Source organism: Sardina pilchardus, chromosome 8 (genome assembly GCF_963854185.1).
Source record: "Sardina pilchardus chromosome 8, fSarPil1.1, whole genome shotgun sequence".
In the NCBI taxonomy this organism is placed as follows: Eukaryota; Metazoa; Chordata; class Actinopteri; order Clupeiformes; family Clupeidae; genus Sardina; species Sardina pilchardus.
Genome location: NC_085001.1, coordinates 25834781 through 25843899, shown reverse-complemented (window position 1 = coordinate 25843899; position 9119 = coordinate 25834781). Strand labels below are relative to the sequence as shown.

Here is a 9119-nt window from a genome sequence, read left to right as displayed (position 1 = left end):
CTGAAAACGAACACTTGCCAGGGACTAAGCCTGCCTACTGATCTAGGTCCTCCATTATTGTGTCGAGAAAATGATGAGACAGACAAAAGTGTGTCTCTTAAGGATCCCTACACGTTTGTTGAGGAGTCTGTGAAGTGTTTCTTGCATCAGCTGCTGTTTCCATCATGCCCAAGCAAAGCGGTTGGACCAGAGGACTTCATCCAGGGAACACCAAGCTCCAGCGGCTGTATGGCGAAGACTGCATATGAAAGCTGCTCTGGAGACTCTACCTGTTCGTCTCAGACTCTGAGTGAAACAGTGGACTTGTTGAGAAACCGAGTGGTGAACCAGGTGATGGAAGCAGTTTCATCAGTTGCAGATGGTGAAAACCAAGTTGTAAAGACCACAAGGTCTTCAACTGCCGAGAGCATCCAAGCCGTTGGTGGATCCTCAGAGTATGGTGCGAATCGTTCTGTCAAGGATGTCGCCTGCTCCACCAGTTCTTTGGGGTTGATCATTGGCTTACACACTGATTCAGCAAATAGACTAGGAGAGCCAAAGAGCAAAGTAAAAACAGAAGTGAAGATCTGCATCAAACCCAAAATAAAGACTCTGAGGGTCAACAAGAAGGTACAGTGAAGTTACTGCAAAACTGTTTTCAACATTACTGAAAAAATAACAAGAAATGTGTATTTGTTTTGTTGGCCATTTCATTATGCTGCTATTGTGTAAAAGGAAGTTCTGTCTTGAATGAATCCAGTCAAAATGATCTGTTTGTGATTTCAGTATATATCTAAGACAAATGTAGTGGGTCCAGTGAAGTTTGAGGCCAATGCAAGTGCAAGGAAGCTGCAAGGAAATGATATACGGCAGGGGACAGCAGGTAAGGCCTCAGTCAACTAAATAGCTTGTTCCACGGAGCAGAGAATGCACAGTGCCATACCGACAGATATACAGTATGGCACCGTATGTACTTGGTATGATGCCAATCTATTTCCATTGCAAATATTCTAGACTGTATATGGAATATAGATTGTATTATATTGAAATTAAACAAATTAGATATTTGCTCATGTCAGAGACAGCTCAATAAGTTGTGTGTCTATATGGAGACAGTGATTAATTGTAAATGATTTCATTGAATTGATTAATTGTGTCCAGTTTAGAGAAATATCAATCGGTTTCCATAAACATATAGGGTTGTCTTCCACTAAGAATATTGCTTACACCTATGCCCCAATAGCTCACGAGTTTAAATGAAGAAAAAAAACATCTTTTCACCTGCAGGTGTGTCACACTTTTCAGGAAAAGAGGAAAACCTCTGATAGCAGCCTCTTGAGATTCCGATAATGCGTTTCAAGTATATAGTCACTGTAACTCTGTTGTGTATTATTTTCCATAAACATTGACAAGCTTTCATTTCGAAACACTTCCTGCTCCATTGTAGGTCAGAGCAGCGAGGCACAAACGTCCACATCCCAGACAGAAAAGGGCTCTGAGGGGAAATCCAAGAAACGGAACATTTTTGCCAGATTCTTTTCATCCATCTCCAAGTCTGTGCGGAAATGCTGTGTGTGCAGCAGAACCTAATTTTTCATTTTCTATTTTATTTGATTACATTTCATTTCACTTTATTATCATTATTATTTTAACATTTAATGAAACAAATAAACCATAATATGCTTTGGATGTTTTTTTTTTTTTTTTTTTTTAATGAAATGTAGCACAGATGCATTATAGAAAATGACCACATAGGGGCGCCATTTCACAATGAAAGGTTACATTCACACCCTCAGTCTTTCCTCCCAAAATCAAGTGACATAATCTATACATAAGCAGTTCTTATGACATAATATGGGTTCATGGGTTCTATTTTCATGCACATTTAAACATGTGAATTATTGATGCTAACCGGCATATTGGTAGGTATGGAATTACTACTAAGACCATGACAATACAGACCCATTTGGTTTTCTTTTCATCAATAGCATTTGATTTGTACATGTTACAGTTTTTTTCAATCGCTAACAAGTGTTTGTCCATTCATTTGACACATTTTCAAAACTCTAAACACAGACTCTCACCTACAAAACACAATTGGCCAAATTGATAATTTTCCTCTCAAAAGCACATCCCATGTTCTTACACCACATTTTGTTACATATACACTAACTCGTCATTTCTCTGCACACACTAACTTTACCAAAACACTGGAAACCTGACTCAAAATGAAGTTATTTTGTCAAAGAATGAAACTTATTTTCACTTCACAAGATACATGCAGTCAATCAGAGTACACTAGCTTTCAAAATACTGGCTACTGTTCACATGACAAAAACTGCATAGACTTTTATGTTTCAGTTTTACAGGTATTTGCATGCAAAACATGCAATCCAGTATTTTTACACATCATGTCTTGGTTGGGAACTGTATGTCTAGATGTAATGTTCACATTCAAATGCATTCCAGTAAAAAGCAATTTTTTTTTTTTTTTTTTTTACTGTTCACTAGGCCTACAGGAGGTGCAGTATAAATACTGTTTACAGTAGACTATGATAGAACAGAAAAAGTTTTACAGCATTGCAGTGAACAAAATATCCTTGAAACACAAGAGCATTCTGAACAAAGAAACAACAGCAAAAAGCCCAGATAAAAAGGGGGTGAACAAAAAAAAGCACAATATTACTGTGTCTAATCTCTGCACCTGCTCCTCTCAGTGCTCCTGCACCTCTCACTGCATCTCTCACTCGGCCTGCTCTTCTCCCTGGGCCCCTTACTCTTACTCTTCAGACATTACAGTATTTGTCTTTTTTTGTTTCTGCTTCCAAAAACATCACCTCCTCTTTTTACTGTGTAAGTTTCAATGTAATAGAGAGAAATAACCCCTGCCACTGAGTCTACGATAGACTGCATTAGCTGTGGCTGGCCCAATTTACCCAACATAAATCATCTGTGTGTCAATTATTCGATTGTTTGTTTATTATCAGCTGAGATATATTGCTTTGAATTGACAACATTGCAGAAGCAGAGGTTTTTATACTGTATCTAAGGTTTGGAATATTGTTTTAACTATTGTGGGATGTTGTGTGTTAACATTCGAAAATAATACAAAAACGATCCATTGTTTTGTTGGGAGGTATAGTTTGTCTGTTAAGAAAATGTAAGCATTGTGAAAATGTATTCACTGACTGCATACTGTGTGAAAACAACATGAAATGTGTGAATGGTATGGCCACAAAAGACCGATGCTGTGCTAACTGTGTTTAGAGTTTTGAAAATGTGTCAACTGAATGGACAAACGCTTGTTAGCGATTGAAAAAAACTGTAATATACTTCATAGCATTATGCTGATTATTATAAAAAAGTTCCTCAAAAGGACAACTGAATGGAAGGCCTTCAGCACAATTGGCCTTTGTGTAGGCCTACAGCCAGCCCAAATGTTATCCAGGCAGGCAGACTGACTGACAAATACACAGAATTCATTCATCCTGGAACAGTATTTTAGAGCATTTATGCATAATATAATCTATCAAATGTATTCTAGATGACAATGATGAAAGAAACAAAGACTGCTGGAATTGACACCTGCATGTTAAATGTGTGAGCAATGCCTGTGTCCTTGGTCTCGTGTTTCATACATGTGCAGACCCAAAACAATGGCTGTTCTGGTAGAGGAATCTGAACCAGTAATCACATAATTGGTAATTTAATTAAAATAAAAATCTAATTATATGTTATTGACTTACCAGACGAGTCATGTAGGCCTACAACCATGCTGTACCCATGTAGAGAACAGTTCAGCCAATTCATTATAAATCTTTCCATCATTTGTTCCCTAACTGTTTCCAAAGACACAACGCTCAGCCTGAGGCATATGGTTGGTTTGTTTTCCCTCCTTTCCGCCTGGTATAACTTGAGAGCCCATTAGGCCACGGTAGATAACAGTGACTGGCTGGAGCTGGGTACAGTAGCATGACTCATGGCGTTAGTTTAGGTTAAAAAGAAATTGAGGATCATGTCTGAAAATCCATTGTGCTGGCATGAACCATATAGAATATATACTTTTTTGATCCCGTGAGGGAAATTAGTTTCTCTGCATTTAACCCAATTTAACCGAATTAGTGAACACACACAGCACACACACAGTGAGGTGAATCACACACTAACCCAGAGCTGCCTGCCCAACCAGCGGCGCATACCATATAGTAGCATACAGACATTAACATGCTTGGTAACATGGTTCTTTAAATCTCTGGATGGTTCCACGGAGAGTCAAAACTTCTGTGTTGAACCATTACATCAGGTGAAAGGCTGCCTCGATGGTTCTTTCAAGCACTGAAAAAGGTTCTTCTGCTCTGAAGAACCGATACTGGCCCATTTACAGTATGAGTGTATGATTTCCCCTTTCTTGAGGACTCAACATTTGGAGGCAGATGAGTGAGGTTTTTTTTTTTTCCTTTTAACAGTTACTTTATTTAATTCATCTATACAAAGTAGAAAAAGTGTATCTCAATAATATAATAATGCACTTAAATTTACTTTCATGGCCCTGGGGAAACAATTTCATCAAAATGTCCTTTCATGTGGGCTGTTTGAATAGAACTAAAGGTGGGGAGAAATGCTCAGATATGTGTTTTGTTCAAGTAAGTGCACAGCACTTGTTGCACTCTATTTGTACCTAAGCATAGATAACAACAAAAGTAACACAATAGAGTGAGCCTGGAATTATTATTTTGTCATTAACACCCCTTTTAATTCCAGTGATCATCGTATAATGTCTCAAAAGATGTGAGAGGTAGGGAGGCACAGGCCAGGTGGCAGTCCACTCTTGTCCATGCTCGAGTGTGTTTGAAAGTAATCTTGGAAGTAGTTGCATCAGGTGTGTACTTGAACTCTGACAATGTATCTGCGCCAGCTGAGGTAAACCTTTTTGTCTTCCTCTAAACACAACTGCGAAGGCACCATGTCCGATCAAGTCTTTCCTGTTAAACTCGAACTTTCCAACAGTCTCCATGGTGTAGGACTCCAGACCGGGAATGAGTAAATAAATCCAGAGGAAAAATCAGGATGTGCATGCTTCCTTTGTAACAATTCGGTGCACGTCCACTTTCATAAAGAAGAAAACTTGCCCTCTTCCCTTGCGTTCCATGGGCTGACCCTCGCCAAAAGAGTACATTTTTATCATGATAAGTGCCGAGGTGTATATGGGGTTGTCCCCTTCAGTCTATTTTAAAAATTGAAAATGGCATTGTAATGCAATGAAGTTTAAGTTTTCTATGTAGTTGTTATCTGCGTTAGCAATCCCAAATGGCAGCCTGCCGGATTTCGATAATCTCAATCAAGTCCTATAAAACTGAGAAATGTATACTCTTTCATAAAGTTTGAAGACGCGATTAGTTAGGTAGCGGAGAGTCTTTAACCTGCGGAGGCATTCACTGTAAAGTATGGAAAGGTTGGGTAGACACTGTATGACCACAGTGTGCGCATGCGCGTTGCTTGTAATATCATGAGCGACTATGAGAACGGACATGTCACACACACCGAGTCATCAGGATAAAACTTCTTAGAATGCTTTATTGGGCTACTGAGTAGGCTATAGCTTCCATTCACAAGAATATTCTTACTGTCGGTAGACCATAATGGTCACACAACTTGGGAAAGACTTGAGCAATAGCGTTGCGCAGCTCAGAAAAAAAAAAAAACACCAATAACTTTATTGAGGCCAAAGTATTACCATAACCTACTCATATTAGGCTAAATACTCATAAGGATAGCCTGCTACAACAATGGGTTAAACATTTCCCATTTAATTTTTTTCCGTCGCCCAGGCTAACATGAAGTCTTTGTCAGTAGCTTTACCGGAGCCTATTTATGCAGGGACTGATCAACAGCGACATCTATTATAGCGGGCCACTAAACATGCACCACACAAGATAGCCTACTGACCATCAGGATAGAAGCAGATATTTGTAACCTATTGTCCAGCACCTGTCCAATTTGCATGGTGTCTTTCGTAAATCAATTTGCTTTTAGTAGCCTATAGGTCACCATTATGATTAAGATTTTCCCCACCTGACTTAACAACTGGAAAGGGCCATTCTTCATAGTGCACTATAGTAAAAGAGTTGGCAGGCTATAGGCTAAGCCTTGGATTTAGGCCAGCTGTTTTCTAAGTTGACCGTCCATGCGAGGCTTCATCAGTGATTTAAGCCTTTCTATTGAATTAACCTACGTTTTTAAACGAGTATTTACATTGAACCCTTGGGATTTTGCGATTATTGTACTGTGCATACGAAAATCAGAGAGGGTTAAAGCGGAGCTTCAGTAATGAAGGATCTTTGCTAAAATGTTTCTTGCAGGGAGAGCTTCCCAGTGCTGCTGATGTCGCGTGTAGGTATGGCGACGCCATTCATGACGTCCGTCGACAGGTCAGGATGCGCATACGTCATAAATGCAGAGCGCTCGACAGGGCTAGAATGATTCATTTACTTGTAGAGAGAGTTAAAGCGGATCGTTTCTTATACTAGGTTACTTTGAAAATGCAGAAAGGCAAGAACTTATCCCCGGATTGTCCAGCTGCCCGGCCCCTGCACAGAGGGCTAGTGAAGATCAAGAGGAGCAACTTGGTTCATCGCGATGTCATTGCTGTCATTGAGAACCTGAGTGATGGGTAGGCCTATGCTACGTTGTTTGTCTGTCTGCATAGTTCACCTTTTGTTATGTCTTTTCTTGTCAAAATTACTAACTGGTATTAATAATTAAACTGGTAGAATAATAATTTCATATCACCCAGTGGTTTCCAAATTTGACCTGTAGTTGGTTGTTTCTTGTTCTGTGTTTTCACCCGTGAATCTGCTACACCCTTGTTGTATACTGTACATAGTCCTACACCTTGGGAGCCACTGACAACATAGCCAATTTAATTTTTTTGTGTCATAAAAAATTGTAGAAGACACATTTATTCTTTCATGTCTGTTTTCTAACTAAACGATTCAATGTGTTGTTCTAGACAATGGGATGTCTTGACAGAGGGCATGCAAGATGTAAGTTGTAGCTGTTTACATGCATTTATTTACCCTCTGCAGTGCATAAACTCGGCTCTAACTGAAATCATTTTTCTGGTCCATATTAGATGACAAGACTGACATTTGTAGAAACATGCTTAGGCCTGATTCGTTACTTGTCGAGTCTACATTCAAGAGGTACTTCGGGATCGTTCAGATGTTCGATCAGAAGTCACCAGAGGCTCCTGTGTCACCTCAGGCCTCATCTAATAAGTAAGTGATGCAGTTTGAACAATTCTTGAACCGATACAACAATACAGAACAAAGTGCTTTACTGCTATTTGTTTTGTATTCAAATGATTAACTTTCCCTGGTTTTACAGGTCTCCTTTGGACACACCCTATAACCACTTCATCCTTGCTCAAATTATTGAAGAGGTGAAATTGTCCCTTTTTGTGGCTATTGAAAGGATCACTTCAAGCAAAGATTCAACTCAGTCTAGGAAAGGGACGATGCTAGAAATGGAAACGGTAAAGGCAATCTATGAAAGGTTAGACACATTGAACATTTTAGGCAATGTCCAAAACCATGAGGAAGTGATGCTAGATTCAGACGCAAGAGTCATGACTATGCAGACGGTGATATCGGTCTTAAATCTCATGGAGAGCTCCAATCTCAACAAGGAGCAGGCAGGAGAGATATCCAAAGTCTTTCATGACTTTGGTGCAAAGATCAAAATATTGGCCTCTCCAAAGACCTCAAAACAAAACTGTTCACCCGGTTCTCCTGCCAGCTGCCCTTTAAACAGGGAGCTGTACTTCAAGCTTTCCCCGGACTTTCCTGTTAAAGCTTCCCAGGCCGTCCTTGCGATGCTTCTCAGAGGTGAAAACAACTCAGAAGCAGTGGAGGACAGGACCTGCCACTCAAACTCCTTGCCGTCGACTACACCAAAGCATCGACCTGATTTATCCTACATTGTGACTGTTGATTCTATCGTATTCAACATAGTCATTACCATTCTTGCGAGCCTCGCTTTAATTCCTGGATTCAATGAAGAGATGATTTTGTCTTCTGCCACGGACATGTTCCATAAGATTCTAAATGAGGTCAAGCGGTTCATGACTTTATCAAAGCCCTCGGTAGGGAAAAGCAAAACCGATATGGCAAGTCCACAGTCATCCCAACATTCTTCAGAAGATGATGTCACCACTATGTACACTAAAAAGGTTGTCCTCAAGATTTACCAAGCATACCGGTCAAATTGGTCGAAAGTGGAACAGCACAAAACTGCACCAGGAAAGGAGTCAGAGGTTTCTGTTATTGACCATGTGATGATCCAGCTCAATAAGCTTGCTGACACTGGTAGATCATCTTCACAACAGCCCTTCCAGTGGTCTCCACAAAGTTTAGCTCTGCCTAACCTTGCTGGTTCTAATGAAAGCACCAAGAAAGAGTTGAGCCCAGATTTTCAGAGAATGGCTCACAGAATGGTGACTGAAGTGTTGTCTGAGTTGGATACCTTCAGAGAGGAGGCATCCTTAGGTCATGTTGATTCTTTTGCTGCGGAGATTGTGGATACAGTGATGGGATGTCTTCAAGATCTCTCACATATTATTGAAACTGTGAATTCTGCCTATGCTCATCACATCTACCAGAACATTGAGAGCAAGATCAGCGATTTCATTCCGAAACAAGGAAAGGATGCATATGCCCAGAAAACAACAGCGCCTGATCTACATCTCAAAGAACATACACCACAAGGAGTTGCTTGTTCATCACTTGCTTCAGTTGGAAAATTACACCCATTTGAATGTAACAGTGAAGCTACTGAGGCTGATGTCATCTCTTACACAGAAGAGGTCATAAGAGGGGTGGTAGCTCTCTTTGTCGTTGAGGAAATTAAAAGATTAAGATTAACATGGGTGGATCGAACTTTCACACCTTCAGAGATTGAAGGGGCCCTAGCTACAATTCTCTCCAACATTGAAGGCCCACAAGATGTAAACAGAATGCAGGGCTATATTAGGAGCGATGCTTCATTGTCAAAGAGTATGAAGATACTTACAAGTGAGGAGTTTGAACTTAAAGCCATCCGTGCCGTGAGCGATGTTCTTAGTGAGAGAGACAGGGCTGTCT

General features: G+C 40.1%; 1 long non-coding RNA gene across 1 annotated transcript; it reads left to right on the top strand.

Moving 5' to 3' along the window:
* Positions 1-528: 528 nt before the first annotated feature.
* On the top strand, positions 529-1585 carry LOC134089341 (uncharacterized). The gene is made up of 3 exons (XR_009940046.1): positions 529-609; positions 766-862; positions 1427-1585. It is a non-coding gene; the product is annotated as an uncharacterized LOC134089341 (long non-coding RNA).
* Positions 1586-9119: the final 7534 nt, after the last annotated feature.